The sequence below is a fragment of the Talpa occidentalis genome, unplaced genomic scaffold (genome assembly GCF_014898055.3).
Source record: "Talpa occidentalis isolate TD23 unplaced genomic scaffold, MPIMG_talOcc4v2.1 talOcc4.15, whole genome shotgun sequence".
In the NCBI taxonomy this organism is placed as follows: Eukaryota; Metazoa; Chordata; class Mammalia; order Eulipotyphla; family Talpidae; genus Talpa; species Talpa occidentalis.
This window is the reverse complement of record NW_023601543.1, coordinates 2,758,116-2,776,270: the sequence shown is the minus strand read 5'-3', so window position 1 is coordinate 2,776,270 and position 18,155 is coordinate 2,758,116. Positions and strand designations below refer to the sequence as shown.

Genomic DNA, 18,155 nt, shown 5'->3' with positions numbered 1-18,155 from the left:
TCGCTTGGCAGCCTGTCCGCAAGAGGACCAGGAGAAGGGCAGCCCCTTGAGAGCCTTTTGGGGTTCCCTTCCTTCCCAGAACTGACCAAGTGCCACACAAGTGGCCTCCCAACAGGACGCAGCAGCCCAAGCTTCAAGGCCACTCCCAGACTGTGAGGCAGATGCGTCCTCATGTAGAACACGGAGATGGCGCTGGCTCACACTCACAGGCCCCTGGGCTCTGCGTGTCAAGTGCCAGGTTGGCCTTAGGACGCCAACTGATCGTGCTGTTAGCTCAAGACGTGGTTCTGCATCTGGGCGGCAGGAAACGGGTCTCAGAGATGGTCCACCAGTGAGGGGAAGCTCTTACCTGCCTCTGGCCACCTCTCTCATTCTCCCTCAACCTTGGGCACCACAGGGAACCCCAACAGAGCTGGGCCACGTGGGTCCTGGGCGACATGACCGAGAGGGGTTTTGCCCTTTAACCCTAAACCTCTGCTCGGGTCGTGAGCTTCCTCCCAATGTAATGTCAGCCCTCGGCCCTTGCCCAGTGAGCGCCCAGAGTTTCCTGAGAGGCTGCCGGGAAACAGAACCCTCACATTCATGGAGCGGGTACTCGCTGCGGGGACAGGAGAGCCGGCGCACACCGTGAACCGAGCAGGCAGCCAGGGCGGCCCTCAGCTGGGAGGGTCTGGAGTGGTAAGTACTAAAGCGAAAACAGAGCAGGGAGGGAGAGCAAGTGTCAGGGATGTGCGCTCAGCCTTGGCGTGGTCCAGAGGCTGGCCAGGTGACACCAGGTCATGATTCAAGGTGTGGGGTAAGTAGAGGGGAAAGCGTCAGGCTTTTCCGCCCTCCCACTGCGCATGCGCAGTCAGCCAACCCGCGTGGCGGGCGTGGCGTGGCCGGCGTGGTGGGCGTGGCGTGGCGCAGCGCGGTGCCGAGGCGAAGGGGCGTGGGGCAGAGTGGCGGAGCGCGACGGAGCACTGCTGCGAACAGCGGAGAGCGGGAAGACCCGCACACGGCTGCTGGACCCGGTAATGAGCCTCCCCGGCATGGGATGGTTGCGCTGCACGTGGCGCTCTGGGAACTATACTCATCCCAGAGGCGGGAACAGCCAGTGCAAGGGCCCTGAGGAGTGCCTCCTGCACTGAGGAAGAGTCAGGAGGTCTGGATCAGGGTGTGCAAGGACAAGAGGGGTGTGCAAGGCCTGTTAGGCACCTCCAGAAGCATTTCATATCTGCTGAGTGAAATGGGGAGATACTTGCAGGCGCACAGAAATGGGTGAGTAGCCTGGGGCTAGGGTGGGGGCATAGCAGGAAGCAGAGACTCGGTGGCAGGTGCTGGTGGCTCCGTCGAGGGGGTGCGGTGGACACGGGGAGAGGGGCTGTGCTGCATTCTGAACATGGGAACAACAGAATGGGCTGCCGGGTGAGCTGTGGAGTGGGAGCTGGAGGGAAGAGTCAAGGAAGACTTGGTTCGGGGGGGGGGGCTAGGGGGCGGGGGGTCATGGTGTGTGTGTGTGTGTGTGTGTGTGTAGAGAGAGAGAGATGCAGTCAAGTGAACCCAGGGGCGGAATGTGGGCAAAGTGGGTTTGGGGTGAGGAGTTTGATTCAGCCAGAGAGAGGTGCCTAGCAGCCATTTGCGGGGTGGTGCCAGGCAAGGAGTCAGCCCTCTGACACAGGATACATGACAACGGGGAACTCCGCATCACCCCACTGGGGAAACAGAGTGGGGAAGCAAGGGCGGAATGGAAGTGTGAGGACACAGCCCCCAAATCCACCTCTTTTGAGAGGGTCGTTTTAAAAACACTCTCCTTTGAGTCACGAAATTCCCTGCAGGACAGGCAGAGTTCTGTCATTCTAGGGGTGAAGGTATGTCTAGGAGACCCCCCCCCCCCCGCAGGACCCAGATCAGGCGCCAGGACTCCATGGTGGCCTGGTCCGGAGGGAAGCAAGGATTGTGATCTTATGGGATCACTCGCTCGAGAGCACAACCTCTCCTGGCCGCTCTCTCCAGCACACCCCAGGCTAGGCCGGCGCGGGGGAACCCTTGCTACCAGCCCGGCTGAGCTGGGCACCCCCACCGCCGCGACTGGGACCTGGCGTCCGGGTGCGCGTACCCGGGCTGCGGAGCGGGAGGCCCATCCCAGCACGGCGCGGTGGGGCCTGGATGCCCCTCCCCGGACCGGTAACTAGGGGATATGATCAGATGCAGCGCCCTCCGCACCTACGCAGCCCGCGGAGAGACTTGGCTGGGTTCTGCGAGGGGCCCCAGCGCGGTCCGCCGGCCGAGCGCGTGGGGGAGGAGGGAGGGAGGGAGGGGCTGAGTGGGCGGCGGGCCCACCCCTTTATTCCCGGCCCGCGGCTCGGCCGAGCGCGACCAGATGTGGTGGTGACAGGTCGCTCCTCCGAGGTGCAGTCGGGGGCCGTGAGCGGGCTCCGGGGCGCCTCAGAGCGTCGCTGCTGTCGGACCAGACGCGCTTTCTCGGGGCTGAGCTCCGCCGCCGTCGCCGCCGCCACCTGGAAGTCCAGGTTAGGAAGGGGAATGGGCGCGGGGGGCCCTGGAGAAGGGGCGTAGGTCAGCCCCGGGGCTGCGGGAAGCGCAGCCGCCGGCCTGGGCGGGGGGCGCGCTGCGCGCCTCGGCCCGCGAAGCACTTCGCCGGGAGCCCGCGTTCCCGCAGAAGCCGCAGGTGTCCGCCCCGGGAAAACGGGTGCTGAGAGGGGCCGGGCCAGCCCAGCTGCACCGGGGGCTTCGCGGGTCCTGGGCGGGCCTAGCGGGAGACGGCGCCTGGCGCGGCCGGGCTCCGGGCCCAGCACACCGGCGGGCGGTACGGACAGGGTCCCCGCGGAGGCGGGGAGGGGGGAGGGGAGGCGGGGGGCGGGGGGCCGCTAGACGAGGAGCGGGCGGTGCCGTTCGGTGGCCGCCACCTGAGAGCCCCGGTCCCCGCGGCTGTCACAGCAGGTCGGCTTGGCCGTCCGGGCGGGCGTCAGCGAGCAGACGCGTCCGCGGCGGGACCGGCGCCAGCCACCCGGCAGCCTCCCCCTGAAGGTGAGTGCCGGCCCCGGGGCGGCGGGAGAGGAGGCCGGGCCGGCCGGCCGTCCCGGGGCCAGTCCGCCTGGGCACGGGGAAGGGTGTTGAAGAGGCTGTTGGACGCGGAGACTCCGGCCCCTGACGCTCCCGACTCTTCCAGGGCTGTGCCCGGCCGCTTTCCTGCGCTCCGTCTGTCTGTCCCGGGGTCTCCACACGTCCGTCTGCGTCCTCGTCTCCCGGCACCCGTCTTTCCCCCCGTGTGCGGGTCTCTGCCGTCGCGCGCGCGCTCGTCGGCTCCCTGGCGGCTGCTGGCCCGCGCTCTCCCGGCTCGCTCTCGGGGCGGCGGCGGCGCACCCCGCGCGGCCCGGACGCGGGAAGTCTACCTGCGCGGGTGGGCTTCCCCGGCGCCGGGCTCCGTCTGCGGCCCCTCCGCGGGCTCCATCCGCTCGTGGCGCTCGGGAGCCCGGCTGCCGCGTCTTCCCGCCGGCGCCCTGTCAGGGCGGGCCACCTGCTGCCGAGGGCGCCGACCGCCCCCCGCCGCGCGCGGAGCCTCGGGGGTGAGTGCCCGCGCCCCTGCCTTCCCTCCCGCGCCTCCGGGCTGCCTGGGTCGAGCCGGCCGACCGGCGCAAAGAGGCGGCCGCCGCGAAGCCAGGCTGTGGCCACTTTCCCTTTCAAACAGAGTGGCAGGCGGGCCCGGTAGGCCCCTCGGGCGCCCGCCGCGTGGCCGCTGCCCCCGGCCCTAGCCCGGCCTGGCCGCTCGGCGTTTCGGGGCTCCGGGCCGGCGGGGTCGCGGGCGGGGCAGCGCGGCTTCCCCTTTAAGGCCGGAGCCGCTCTCGCCTTGAGTGTGAGGGTGTGAGAGTGTGCGGCGTGCGTGTCTCCTCCTCCCCGAGTGACACAGCAGTGAGAAATGCCTATCAGTAACTTAAACCCCCGAAACTCCACCTTCCGGGCGCGCGGCGCGGAGCCGGGCGGTGGGAATGGAGCGAGCAGATTGAGGCCGCCACTGCAGCGCCGCGGGAATGAACTTGGCCGCGAGCTGAAGCAGCCGGCGGCTGGCGGGCGCGGGGGCACCGGCCGCTAGCCAGGGCGTGATCTGCCACCGGGCCGGGCCACTCGGCGGGCGCCCGAGGCCAGGCTGCCTGCGCCGGCTGCCGCCCGCCCCTCGGGCACTGCCCCTGCCGCCGCCGCCAGAGCTCCGCAGCACGGTAAGCTGACGGCGGGCACGGGAGTCCGACTGCTCTGGGGGCTGCGGGGTACACGCGTGGTCCCCCTCGCGGAGAAGCGTGGGTTGGGGAAGGTGAGTCGGGGGTCCCCAAAGTTTGCGCCGAGCACACGGCCCACCTGGCGCTGCGCTCGGCCGCCCCTCTCTCTGGGACCGGCCGGCCCGGCCTGAGGGTAAGGCAGAGTCGCCGGGGACTGCGGCCTCTCTCCGCTGCCCGGCGCCCACTGGGCATCTGGAACCGGACGGGGGCAGGCGAGCACCTGGAGGGATGGCTTAGGGACGCGAGCCGAGCGGGCTACCCCGGCCGCGCCGGGGTGCTGGGAGGCGCCCTCTAGGTCCCGGCGCCCCCTGGGCCGCCGGCAGTCCGGAGAGCGGCGGCGCCGCTGCCTTCGCCGGCCAGCTCCCCGAGCCCGGGCCGGGGGGCAGTCGGCGCGGGGCTTAGGACTGCCCGCAGCCAGCCCCACTACGCCCCGAGCCGGTTTGCCGCCGCCGCACAGGAGCGGGGAGTGAGAGCGCGCGGAGCCCGCTGCCTGGCGCTCCCTCCGCTTGCAAACCCTCCTCTGGAGAGCGGCCCCGAGCAGAGCTGGCGGCTGGAGGCGGCCCCTGCTGGGCTCCTGCCCGGAGTTCCCGGCGCCCCCGCGGTCCGAACTCCCAGGCCTCGAGCAGCGCTGGAGCCGGGCGCCCGGCGCCGGCGAGGGCGGACGGGAAGCCCCCGGAGCGCCGCGAAATACTTTGAGCGGCCAGTTGGCAACGCCAGGCTGCGAGCCGAGGCGGGATGTGCGGAGCGGCTAGGAGAGCCGGCCATGCCGTCCGGTTCGGACCCGCGATTGAGCGCGGACCGAGCAGACGCTCATGGGATGAACCTGCCAGAAAACTGCCCCGAAGTCGTTGGAATCTGAGCAAACAGACGCACCTCGGGCCGGGAGCTTTGCCCGGTCGCGCGCCTGCGGCTGGGTGCGGCCGAGGGGCATCCCGAGTGTGGGTGTGAGTGGGGGCGCGGGAGGGAGCACAGGATGGTACGGGGAGGGCGACCAGGGGGGACAGGCCGCCACTTGCTCGGTAGCTGCTCGTGGCTCTTGGGCAGCAGAAGTCCCCCCCAGGCGCCGTCCCAGGGCCACAGCGACCCTCTGCGAGTGGCCGAGCGAGGCCGGCTCGGGGACGCTGTGAGGGGGAGCGAGCCGAGCGTGCGAGAGGCGGCCGCGCTGGAACAAAGACGCCAAGTCTTCCCCCGGCCCCAGCAATGAGAAAGAGTTGGCTGGGAAGAGGACACGGATCTCCCGGGGGAGACCCCCGCGGGAATCGCGCCGCCCCCACCGACTGCGGTTGGGGCGCCCTCCTTTCGGGGCTCCAGAAAGCCGCGGGTACCATCTCGGCGGTACAGCCCAGCCCTCGGCCGGCGCTGCCCGGGTGCCCACGGGCCGGGCGCGGTGGGCCGCGCACCCGCTGGGGGCTTTCCGACCGCCACCGCCGCTCGGGGCTCCCGGAGGCCGCGCCGCTTCTTCCTCCACCCCACCTCTTCTTGTCTTTATAGCTCCCCGCCCTCCACCCCCACCGCCGCCGCCGCCAACAATCCGCTTTATAAAAAGCCCCTTTGTTTCCCTGGAGGCTGGCGAGAGGGAAGGGGAAAGGGACGCAGAGGCAGGGGGCGGGGGCGGCTGCCTCCCAGCGGCTCCGAGCCGCTTGGGACCGGAGGGCAAGTGTAGGCGGTGGGGGAGGGGGGTACCTCGCACCCCTCCGGAGGCGTCCCGGCAGGCGTGGGGAGCCCCCGCCTCCCGGCGCCCGCCGCGCGCCCGGCCTGCTGGCCCCGGACACCCTGGGCCCGGCGGCCCGGACGGCCCGGCGGGCGGCTCGGCGAGCCGAGGCCAGAGACGGCGCACGCTCCGCGGGGTGGGCAGACGCGGCTCGTCGCGCCGCTCGCCGGGCGCGGGCCTAGGGGGCGCCCTTTCCTCGGTTTCGTTTTGCAGCCGCAGCCCCTTGCCGCCCGGCTCAAGGTGGCTGTCGCGCCCGCTGGCGACGGAGCCGGCGGCGACTCTGAGGCTTTCCCCAGCGGGCGGCTGGCTGATGCGCTGGCTACACGTCTCGCGCTTCCCCGCACCCTGCCGCTGCACCCCTACCCCCCCACGCCCGGGGGGCCCTCTTTGTTTGGAGGCAGGGGGTAGTCGAGTCGGAAAAGCCACCTTCGAGGTTCGCGCAGCCTGGACGGGCGGTGGGAACGGGGCGGCACTTCCGGACCTTGTGCCTTTGCGCCGCTCCAGCGCCGGGGACTTGCGGGCGTCCAGGACGCTCGGGCTGCCGCCAGTAGGTGGACCCAGGATTTACGGGTCCCCATCTAGCCCTTACACCTGTCCCCCCCCCCAGACTTGCGGGAATTCAAACTTGCACTGAGGAAGGTTAACCATAGTATTGGAAGTAACCCCTTGGCCATCCCGTCGGCCCGCCCCGTGCCCGCCTCCCAGAGTGGCGCGCTTCTCTCGGAGAGCGCTTGGCACAGGGAACGCTGGTCAGAAGGGGGGAAGACAAGTAGGAGAAATGGGCGGGGCCCAAACTCAGACGGGTGCGTCCCAAGCAAAGCCAGATTCCTCCAGCGCTCTGGCGGCCTCCACCCCTCTTCCCATTTGAGTCTGATGGCGACATTTTATGTGTGCCTCTTCGCATCTCTTCCCACATTCCATCCCCCCCCCCCCCCCCCGGGTGGAGGGCTCCTCCTGAGTGTTGGGCGAACATTTGTTCTCTGGTATTTGGAATAGAAGGTGAAACGTGAACTCCTTCCTCCTCCCCAGCTCACACATCCCAGCTGCATCTACAACCACAAGAAAGTGCTCTGAGGGTAACCCGCAGGCTCTGCCTTCCCCTCTTCCCTTTGTGCTTCCCTTCTGGAGCAAGATCATGGGAAAATAAAGCTGCTGATGTGCGAGATGGAACATATGGTGCCTCCATAAGAGAGAAGCTGAAATGGCCTTGAACCTGCCGGACAGACCAGCTGTTCGCTGCCAGCCAGAGCAGCTAATCAGCTTCTTCCCCTTAAAGTAACAGCCCCCTTTTCTCCCGATGCCCAGTTTGCATGTGACATGGGATTTCTCTGCAGAGAAAGGGATGAGCTCCCACAGTGCTTTGTGAGCTGGTGGCCCTGCAGCGCCTGCCCCTGCCCAGGCTGCCTGGGCCTCCCGGGGCCTGCAGTGGGTGTCTGTTTCCTTCAACTCTGCTGTGAGAACAGCAAGCAAAGTGGAAATTGGGAAGGAGGAGACAGGAAAAGGGACAGAAAGTCGGGGCCTGAGAGAGTCCCAGAGAGCTGGGGGGAACCTCTCTGTTCGCTTCCTACTGGCTTTAGAAAAACTCCCATTCTTTTCCCCCTCCCCCTCAAAAATCTCACCAGAGAGCTGCAGCTCTTCCTTATAAGAGCTCCTGAAAATCCATCCTCTTCCGGCCCTGACCATTTTCAGTTTTCCTTTAGTTCAGTGTGTTTGAGAGAGGGAAAAAAAAAACCAGTTTGGCATTGGAAGAAGAAAGGCTTGAGGAGATACAAGGAAATTCCATGTTAGGAAATCATTAGCAAGGGGTGATTTCGTCTGTTTTCCTGCCACTGACGCTGACAGTGACACAGATGTGTGGGTTGAAACAGGAACGTCACTGAATTTTTAAACTCAACCAGGAAATGGCCTGTTGGTGGGGTGGGGGCAGGGGCTACATGCACGCGTCTTAGCCGAGAGAAGTGACTGGTGCTGGTGCATCCTTGTCTCTAGGGAAGGGGTCTTTTCCCAGCACCCCCAGGGCGTTGGATAACATGTTTTCTCTTTGAACTTGTCCACCTAAAAGCTTGAGGTGCACCTGTTCATAGGCCACCCCTAGCAAACTCGATTGAGGTGGAGGCTTATGTAATGGGTAGAAACTGTCCTAAGACTACTGGTTCCTCTGACTGTGCTTCAACTGCTCCCCTTCTTTAAAGACACTTCCTAGATGCAGCAAACTATTCTTTCAAGATTCTCATTATTTTGCTCTACGTTTCCTTGGAGAGATAATTAGCCTTGGAGCTGGGAAACTTTTGTTCTAGAAAACTCTCCCCACTAATTAGCTGAGTGATCTTGGGCAAGTCTGTCCTTCCTCCTTGTCCCTCTTCCCCCTCCCGCCACGACCTCTGAGTTTGAGGCCTTTCCAGCAAGAAACGGGAGACTCGAAAACAGCAGAGGGCCAACTGGAACTCTAGGAAAATGGGCAGCTGACCTCCCTTTGCATCTCGCCTATGGGAATGCTCCCCCAGAGGCTCAGGCAGTGGAAGCCGGGAGGGGACCCAGAGGGCCCCCTGTCCAGAACCCCTCACCCAGCGCTCTCAGGGTCTGTTGAAGGCAGGCCTCTAACCATTGGGTTGCTTGACAGATAACGGGATCTAAACTCTTTGAAATTAGACTGGCAAGCATCCAAAGGACTCATCTAATGTAGAGTGGATCTGCTGCTTTGCAGTAATTTAGTGAAGATTTCAAGGGCAGAAAGCCCTTCCGTCTGGTCTGCGCACGTGTGCCACTGGAGTAGGCCTCGAACTCACCGCAGAACCTTTTCTCTTCTTCCTAGTCCAGCGGGTGCTTTTTAAAAATCACATTTCCAACTTTGAGGACGCAGTCGCCATACAAGACTCTGCCACTGTCCTCCTCAATGTTAATATTGATTTTTTTTTAAATGGATTGGGGTGGGGGGTGGGGTTCGAACATTATGAAGAAGGACCTTTTATCCTCCCAGCTCTTTGGCAATTATCTTGCTGCCATAAATGTTGATACACATATAATGGATGTAACTAAAAAAATCTCCTTATCCAAGCAGAAAAGGCGAGTGTGTGTTGGAGCAGATAGAATGCTGAGACTGTGAATCGACCTGGCCAGATGTGGCTGGGGAGGAAGGGGACGGGGTGGGGGGGGGGACCAGTTCCCATCATACACCTCTCGTGATGCCGCCGACACCGAGGGGTAACCTAGCTAGCAGCACCGGTCAACTGTATGGCAGGAAAGAAGCTTCGTGAAGCTTAGCTGGAAGGGGTCTGATTGTTTGGATGTTGAGTCTTTACACATCTTCAGGACTTTGCAGCGGAAAACTTCATAAAAACAGGGGACCCCGATGGGGTTTGATTGCACTTTCATGTGACCCATTTTTCGTTTGTTATTTGTCATCATTTAGTCCGCGTGAGTATGAGAAGGAAGCACGGCCCCCTGGAGCCCTGCGGGTCCTTGGCCAGGGGCTTGGGTGGAGAGGAGGCGCTAGCTCAGCTCTGTGCTGTCTCCCACATGGGCTGCAGTCAGGTGGGGTCTGGCTTCCAAGCGAGCAGTCGGGACCCTGGGGCCCCGCAGCGTTTCTGGCAGGGGAGGAGTGGGAGCAGAACTGGGCTCTCCCTAACCTTGGCTTTCTTTTGCCTCTCAGTTGGCACAGACCCCTGGATTTCCTTTGGGCCTCAGGCTCCTCCTCAAATCTGACCTCTTCACAATTTCCACAGTGATCAACTGTGTCACATCTCAAAAAGATTCTCCCAAGGTGAGGTGTGGTGAGGGGCTCCCTGGAATAAAGGTTTCCAGAGACCTGACGTCAGGAAAAAACCCTTGCAGATCCCTGAGAACTTTCCTTACCCAAGAGGATCCTCTGGGCCTCCCCGGAACCCTGACTTCAGACTCCTCCTTCCTCTCTGCTCTACCTGAGGTGGGATCTTCCCAGCCCTGGGGGAGGTGGCTGTCCCTCTCAGCCCAGTCCTGCCGCGCTCCCCTCCCAGTGCACCCAGGGCTCCTGTCCAGTAAACCAGTACGCAGCAGAGCTTGGAGATGCCGTCTTCTTCAGGAGAGAACTGTTCGAGGGACCCGCAGAGGGCTGGGGTGGGCCGCAGGGTGGCATCCAGCTGGCCAGGGTGCTCTCCCCCTCTCCTTCACCGCGGGAGCCCCTGCATACGGGACCATAGCAACCCATTTCCCCGATGCAGAGGTCACTGGAGAGGAGGGACCTGAGCTAGTGAGTGGCATCGGGGTGCAAGGGCTGGCGGCCTGAGCTCATGCCGTCCATCTTTGGGAACTAAAGGCAGGACCAGAACAAAGCCAAGTCACCCAGAAGGCCTTGTGGGTCTCAAATGGTCTGTCCAGTTGTTCTGAGCACCCTCCCCCGCAGTGTGTTTCTCTTTGGCCCAGCGTTTAAAACTGCAATCCCACCCCCAGGTTCTTTTAGGGGGTCAGTGACACAGAGGAGGTGACAGGACCCCACTCTGCCTTCCTTTTGCTGGTCCCATTAGTGGTTGACCACAGCGCCCCACATGCTTGGCAATGATGCACCAACTCACCTACGACGCAGCCCTGGGGTTTCATAAAGAGGAAAGTGAGGCCCAGAATGGGGGCCTGACTTTGCCCTAGGAGCACACCGAAGGGAGCCCGAAGGGGAACAGAGCCCTGGTCTCCTGCTCCCAGGAAGATGCCCAGTCCAGAGGGCCCATTTGGCACCATGCCAGGGCACCAGGCTTGCAGTTTGGATTCAACAGTGACGTTTTAGTCTCTGAACTTTATCATGTAGACAAAACAAAATGAAAGGCAGTTATCAAGAACAGCAAAGTTTCTACACCATTTTCACCAGTCATTTGCTTCTGAACTGGGCCGGGGAGCAGTGTGAACAGTGGTGCCAAGCCGTCGGCCCTGTGTCTTGGGCCCTGTTGAGAGAGCAGAGGGGAGGACCAGCCCCCACACCTCCAGAGCCACTGGGCGCAGAAGACCAGGGTCAACCTGGGCTCCGGGCACGGTGCTGCGGCTTCCGGCGCGTCTGTCTTCTCTGGCCCCCAGACCCCGTGACTGGGCAGGCTCTGTTGCCAGTTGCAGGGGACGGTTTGGGTTTGGTGCTTAATGAGATCTCCCTGTTCATATCTGCGTCCAGAAGCTTTGTGACCTCGGGGTTTTAAGTGGGACAGGAGTTGCGGCGCAGTTGCCAGCGTCACGTGCTCTGCGTGTCTAATTCTGAAGGGCTGGTGTTGCGTTATGCTGGGGGTGGGGAGGAGAGCTCGGCGTTTCTAAGCCTCCTGTCTGTCAAGGATTCATTTAACCTCTAATTACTACATTTTCTGTGCAGTTTGCTGCATGAACATGTTGGAACTAAAGCTCAGAGAAATATGCCATTGTATTTCACCACCACTCTAAAATTAATTTCAGGGATCTGGCGTCAAATCGGACACACTTGATATTAAAATAATGGTGGTTTCTGGGGATGCCCCAGTGATGCGTGAGGAGCCTTCAAAATGATCCCTGAAAACATGGAGGAGCGGCGTTGACCTCATCCCAAGGGAGCAGCCCCCCCACCCCCAGCAGCACACAGTAGGGGCCCTTGATGCCCCGCCCCTGCGCAGGTCTAAGTCTTTTCCTGCCACTCATGGGATGGGGATGGGGGCGCCTCCCACTTCACAGAGGAAGCCACGGTCTGGGGGAGTCCCCTGGAGCCAGCTCCCAGCAGTAGCAATGAACGTGAAGCTTAATCTGATGGGAGCTCCATGCAAGCTCCGCTCCCTCCTGCTGTCCCACAAACCTTTCTGCTTCCTTCCCGAACAGCAGCAGAGGGGCCATGAGTCTGGCTCTGGGTGGCCGGGAAGCCTGGCTGCTCAGCCTCTGGAAGCAGGCTGGTGGGGACAAGTGGCCCCAGTTAGTTCTGTGGGTCTCCCTCTCCTTGTCGTGTCCATTGTGGAGACGTGACTTTACATCCCCAGGTGCAACCCTAGCTCCGTGGGCCAGCCGCCGAGGGTGATGTGCTTCTGTCTTGTCCTCAGACGCCTGGAACAGGCTCTCTGGGCTGTCACTCATGCCCAGTTTGGGTTCAGGTTCCCTCCTGGGTCCTAGACCTGCCCCTTCCCCCTCCTCAGCCCTCTCCCCTTCCTTGGAAGGATCTGGAACCTTCAACTTGAGTTCTGGGATGCAAGGGCTGCCATGCTTTGGAGAGAATCGCGCTTCAGGACATAGGCAAGGGTGCTCGGGGTCAGGGAGGCCCTCCTCAGGCCCCCAGTGCGACCACGCCCTGCATAACTCCCGGCTCTGTTCTGAGAGTGGACTAGGACCTGGCTGGCAGGGCCTTCTCGGGGTCTGAGGGCAGCGGTGGGTTCTCGCCAGTGGGGTCTCTCCTTAGACGCCGCACACGGACACACAACATCGTGTCTAATTTAGACTCCTAGACCCTCTGGAAGCCCATTCCTAGGTTCCTTAGGGGGTCTTTGAGGCAAGCTAAGAAGGCCTCAGTATGGCGCCTTGACTGTGTCAGACCGTGTGGTTCCAAGTGGGCCGGGAAGAGCATGGGCTTCACCTTGACGAGGGATATTGGCCAGCTGCGGGATGTTAGCAAACCCGTGAACTCCCAGGAGCGGTGGTGTCTTTCTCTGTGCCTAGGGACTCTGAAAATGTCAGCCTCCCCAGCTGAGTGGCTCTGGAGGCCTGAAGGAGCCCTGTCAGGGTAGGCAGCGACGTCAGCTTGGCGCTGCCTGGCTGGTGTCACTGCTCACTCTTCATTTTGCTTTCCCATTTCGCCTGAGAAACCAAACAAGAGAAAAACAGGTCTCCTTTGACATGAAAGGGCCTTTTGTCCCTTCCTTTGACTTTGTAAATGACACCCAGAGCAACTAGCTTGGAAGAGTCTCTGGCTGGGGAGTGCCTGGGTCTGGGCACTGCAGGAGGCCACCTGGTGAGCTGCTTGCCCAGCCCACTTGGGGGTGGGGGGGGGAGGGGGGAGGCATACCAGGCCCAGAGCTCTGGAGGCTCCACACTGGCCTGTTCCAGAAGATAGCAGATGGGATCTGAAGTGGGAATGGTTTGTTTTCCACATTCTAGTCAGATCACACCTAGTATCAGAAGGTAAAAGTGGATCCTAGACTCTCCCCCAAAATAGTTGACATGGTCCCCCCAGCTCCTTGTGAAAACCGGGTGGTGGACTTGCGCGAGATCTGACAGGTGTCCGGGTCCGAGGGCGGGCGACGTCTGATGGTGAAGTGAACGCCAGCAGCCTCCTCCCCCCTCCACATCCAGCCCAGAAATGTGGAAGGGCTTCTTTCTCGCAAGGCCAGAGGGGCTGTAAATCACAGGTGGATAAACTGAGGTCCAGAGAGGGGTCGGGGAGAAGTCAGGGGTCCTGCGAGAAGACAGATAAGCATGGAAACTGCCCTCTAGGCTCTCTGCTCCTTCCAAGAGTGTTTTTTCATCCCTCTTAAAAATGCAACCCCATCACTCACTGGGCCCAGCGAGTACAGGCCCTGCCAGCGGGCTGGAGAGAGGCAGCAGCGGGCTGGAAAGCCCTGTGAGTCCTGCGAGGAGGATCCTGACCTGGCCGGGCCCGGCCCCTGCAGCTCCGGAGTTGAGGCGGCCATGCATTTGTAGAGCGGGTTCTTCCCTCCCCTCCCCCCGACTTAGGAACCTTTTGGAAGGGAGTGTGTGGCTCAGAGCTGGGGCTTTCCATCTCCTCCAGAAAGAGAGGAGCTGCTTGGCTTTGAACTGGCTGGCAAGCCGCTTGCGTGCCCCCCACCCTTCCTTTGGTTAAACCAGCCAGATGTGCTGGGCTGGTTGAAAGGTAAAGGATCATGGTAAGGACAGGAGTGCAGTAAAGTGCTTTATGCAGAGCGGTGCCCATCCCACCCCTGGCTGGGGTGTCTGGGCCTCAGCCGCATTGCTGATCTGGAGGGGAAGGAGTCTTGCTGGTCACTGGAAAGCAAACGACATGGCGACTTCAGGGGTCCTCATGTCGATGGCTGCAGTGACAGTGGCTTGTCCACTGGGAAATCTGGCACTTGGTGGTTGCTCTGGGGAAGATTCAGTATTTGGGCACATCTTTCTGAGTCGCTGAGTAGGGGGTCCCTAGTGCTGGCGTGGGAAGAACATCCCGCTGGAGGTCCCTGGTCCTTGCTTTCGGTCCAACTCTGCTACCAACTAGCTGTGGGACTTCGGACAGGTCCTTCTTCTCTCTGGAGCCTCAGTTTCCCCATCTGTACAGCACAGAGATTGACCAGGGAATCCATGATTCCTTTAAGTAACTGAAAGTAAAAGGACAAATCCTAATTTGCTCATAGCTTGGGGGTTCCTTCAGAGTCTGGAAGAGGAACTGTGCCTGCAGAATGACCGAGAACAAACAACTCCAGAAGTTTGGGATCAGACAAAAGAGCTGACGTGTGTTTATGGAGGACAAAGAGTGGGAAAAGTGAGCTTGCCCTTCCAGATCCCTAGTTTTACACATGAGGATGCTGGAGCTGGACCCCCCCCAGCAGGGTGCTAGGAGCTCAGCTTGTCCCACCTGGGGAGTTCTGATTGCCGCCCACTGTGAGGCTTTTGGTTCGCAGACCCTCACAGAAGAAGCGCCCAGGCCTCCAGCCTAATAGAGGAGGATCAGCAAAATACAGGACTGAGAAGTTTTGATTGGTAATTGTCAATTAGTAGATTTTCCACAAGGAAGTTTTGTCCCCATCCCTGTTCCCAACATCCAAGAGTTGTTCTCAGCTCAAGTAAATGTTTAGTTTTGTTGGTCTTATATTAATGCCTAATTTAAAATATAATGGCTTTTTAAAAATAGTGGGGGTGGTCTTTGGGGTCTTGTTATTTGACCATAACAAGCAGGGCTTTGAGGCTCACTGGCCTCAGCTCTTTTGTCAAAATGAAGGCTCTTGTTTTGCCTTGAAATGTATCAAGATGACAGTTACCTTCCCTGAATGCAGGCCTTGGCAAGCGGCTCTGTCCCTTCGCCTCTTGGGCACCCACCCACCAACTGGGCATTTCCTACGGATTGGCCTCTTGTCTGCTCTCTGTGCTTTCTCCCTATGGTGGGGTGGGGGGCTTAATTGAGCACGTCTAAGCTTTTTTTCATTTAATCTTTAGTTTGACACAAATAAAGACATCAAGAACTGTTTCGAAAATGATACAAATCATTTCTGAACACCTTTCCCTCAATTCCCTAAAATGTTAACATTTTACCACATTTTTAAAAAAGATTTATTTATTTATTTATACAAGAACTGGGGTGCAGGCCAGAATCACGGGAGGGTGAGAGGATTCACCAGAGACAAAGCGGTAAACAGAACAGGCAGACTGACGAAATACACTGCTGAGGGGAGCAGTGGGCACGACAGGAGAGGTCTGCCGCCCCATGTGGGACCCTCGCCGGCCGGCTGGGATTGAACCCGCGCTGCAGAGGCTGTGGACAGCTTCACAGTGCAGCGCTCAACCGCCTAGCCTGCGCCACCAGGGGAGGCCCTGTTTTACCACATTTTTATTTTTGTTTTAGCCACACTCCTCTCTCCACACACACAATTTCTTTTCCCCAATCACATGAGAATAAATTGCAGACATGCTGTTCCTTTAGCCCTAAATAGTTGAAGGTATATTTCCTAAAAGCAATGACATTCTCTTGCATAAGCCCAGGATGTTGATCAAAATCAGGAAGCAAACATCATTATCCATCTAGCCTAAAAATCTCCATCGAAAGACCTTACTCAGATTTTGCAGAATGTCCCAGTAGCAAAAGAAAATTCATTCGCCAGCCAGTGGTAAATTAATAAAAATAATATTAAAAAAAGAAAAGTCAGGCTCACGTCATCCATGTGGTCGTTGTGTGTCTTTGGCTTCCTTTAATCTGGAACAGTTCTTCAGCCTGCCTTCGGCTTCCCAGCACTGATATTTGTGAAGAGTGCAGGCCAGTTATTTTGTAGAATGTCCGTCATTTGGGGTTTGCCTGCTGTTTCCTCGATTAGAATGAGGTTCTCACTGTTGGCAGGAAAACCACAGAGGTGAGACTGTGTCCTCCCCCTCGCAGCAGATCTTGAGGCACGTGATGTCTGGGTCTTGTCCTGGTGATGTTAACCTTGGTCACTTGCTTGCTGGGGTGTCTGCCAGGCTTCCTCGCTATCAAGTGACTACTTTTTCTTTTGTAATTAATAAGTGTCCTATGGAAATATATTTTGAAGATAGGTGAATACCCTGTTACTCTGCAAATTTTCACTCACTCGTTGAGCATCCGTTGAGGATCCTTGCCTGGGGTGTTTATTGTGCTGGTCTCCAAGTAATGAGTTTCTAAATTCCATCATCTTTTCTATATATTTTAGTTGGCTTTCTAGTTTATGAGAACTCTGTCCCCCCTCATTTATTTATGTATTTATTTACATCAAATGAACTCATGGATTATTATTTGACTCCGGTTAGAATTTTTTACTATCATTTATTTTGATACTCAAATTGACTCTGGTTTAGCCAATGGCAGCTCCTTTTTTGCTGACTCTTATGTGCTCTTCACATTTGCCTAATCATTCTCTGAGTGCCCTTAATCTCTGGTGCAACACAATGGCCCAGCCTTATTTTGCACATTTTCTGCCTCAACCCTAAAAATCAGCCATTTTTTCATGGACCCCTCACTTCTTTTAGAAAATGGTTTTTAGAAACCGAGGTCTAGCTAGGTTTATTTCTGTAACGAGTGTCACTGCTGTTAGACCTTCTGAGTCCTCAGAGCTAAGGAATGAATGAATGAGCTCATCTATATTTCATTTTATGAATTTCTATTATTGTGGTAATTTACTGACTTATCCGTTACCTATCTACCTACAAACCATGAGTCCACACTGATAGCTCTGAATTCCAGTCCAAGACCCAGTTCCTTTGGTCTTTCCTCTTTCTACATTTATAACTCCCTTCTGTGAAATAAATTTCTCTGCTATTATCCATAATATGTGTTACTCATTTACTGAATCCAGAAATGCACAGAAAGTAGTTTCAGAATTGCCAACCCATAACTCTCTGAAATGAAGCTTATTAACTAGAGTATAATACTTGTTTAGAACTTGATTTGTCTGTTGCCTGGAAGTACGTCGTCCACAGACTGTTAAAAAATGACCTGCGCCCCTTCTTCACCCTCTTGTCCTCAGTGTGGTCCTTTGAATGTGCTTCAGTCCACTAATTGCTGTTCAGATTGCTTTTGGGATCTGCCCCCCACTGGTCTTTGTTAGTTTTAATCCTTTTTTTTTCTTTTTCGAGCATATGAAATAATAGCATAATTCCAGAAGTTAGAGCACTGTAGAAAGGGAACCTTCCACTCCACCATCCTTTCCATCCAAGCCCATTCATCCCTCCAAGTGACCAGCCTCAGTTTTCCTGTGTTTCATTTTGCACAAATGAGCAGATATTTCTGTATTTTTCTATGCTCCTTTCTCACATGAAGGGTCACAGACTTGAGATGTGCTTTGGGGCTTTGTTTTTTTTGAGGCCGTGACCTATGGATGCGTCTGTATCCCTTCAAAGACATCTTCGTCGTCCGCTTATTACAGCCACACGATACGCTGTTGTGCGCATGTGCTGTGGGTCACCCAGCCCCTCCTATGTCGGTGCACCTAGGTCGCTTCCACAGTTTGTAGTGAGAGACACTGCTGCGATGAGCAACCTGTGTGTGTGTTTTCATTCTGCTGGGGATGTAGCTTCGGAATAGATTCCTGGAAATGGAATTGGTGTCAAAAAGTAAACACACATGTAGATTTGTTGGGTCTTGCCAAATCCTCCTTCTGAAAGGTAGTGCCATTTGCATTCCCATCAGCAATGTACAAGAGTGTCTGTTTCCTTAAAGCCTGGCCAACGAAGTAGTCACTGTACTTCATAATGTTTGTAAACCTGAGGGGTTAGAAATGGTGTCTCGATAATTTTAATGTGCATTTTTCTAATTATGAGTGTCTTGGAGCATCTTTTCATATTTTTGGAGTCTTTTTGACATTTGTGTGTCTGCACTCACAGAAGAGAGGATTTTCTGGTTATGTCTTTCTCCCATTTTATGTTGGCTGTTGGTCTTTTATCCTCAATTTTAAGGGTGTTTGTATATTAAAGAAATTAGTCTTTAAATCTGTAGTGTAATTTGTAATAATTTCTCCCCATGTGTCTGTTGTCTTTTTGATGTTGCTTTTCTTTGCTATCTAAAAGCATTTTTACTTATT

General features: G+C 58.2%; 1 protein-coding gene across 3 annotated transcripts in view; it reads left to right on the top strand.

The window, feature by feature from the left end:
- Positions 1-2,468: 2,468 nt before the first annotated feature.
- MAMLD1 (mastermind like domain containing 1) overlaps positions 2,469-18,155 on the top strand; it is an 83,859-nt gene continuing 68,172 nt past the window's right edge. For 2 of the 3 annotated variants that reach the window (XM_054695508.1, XM_054695511.1), the window contains exon 1: positions 4,176-4,214. The gene's annotated coding sequence lies outside the window, so the exon portion shown is untranslated. Of the gene's footprint in view, positions 2,511-4,175; positions 4,215-18,155 lie in introns of those variants that run through there. The other variant, XM_054695510.1, reaches the window with a different exon arrangement.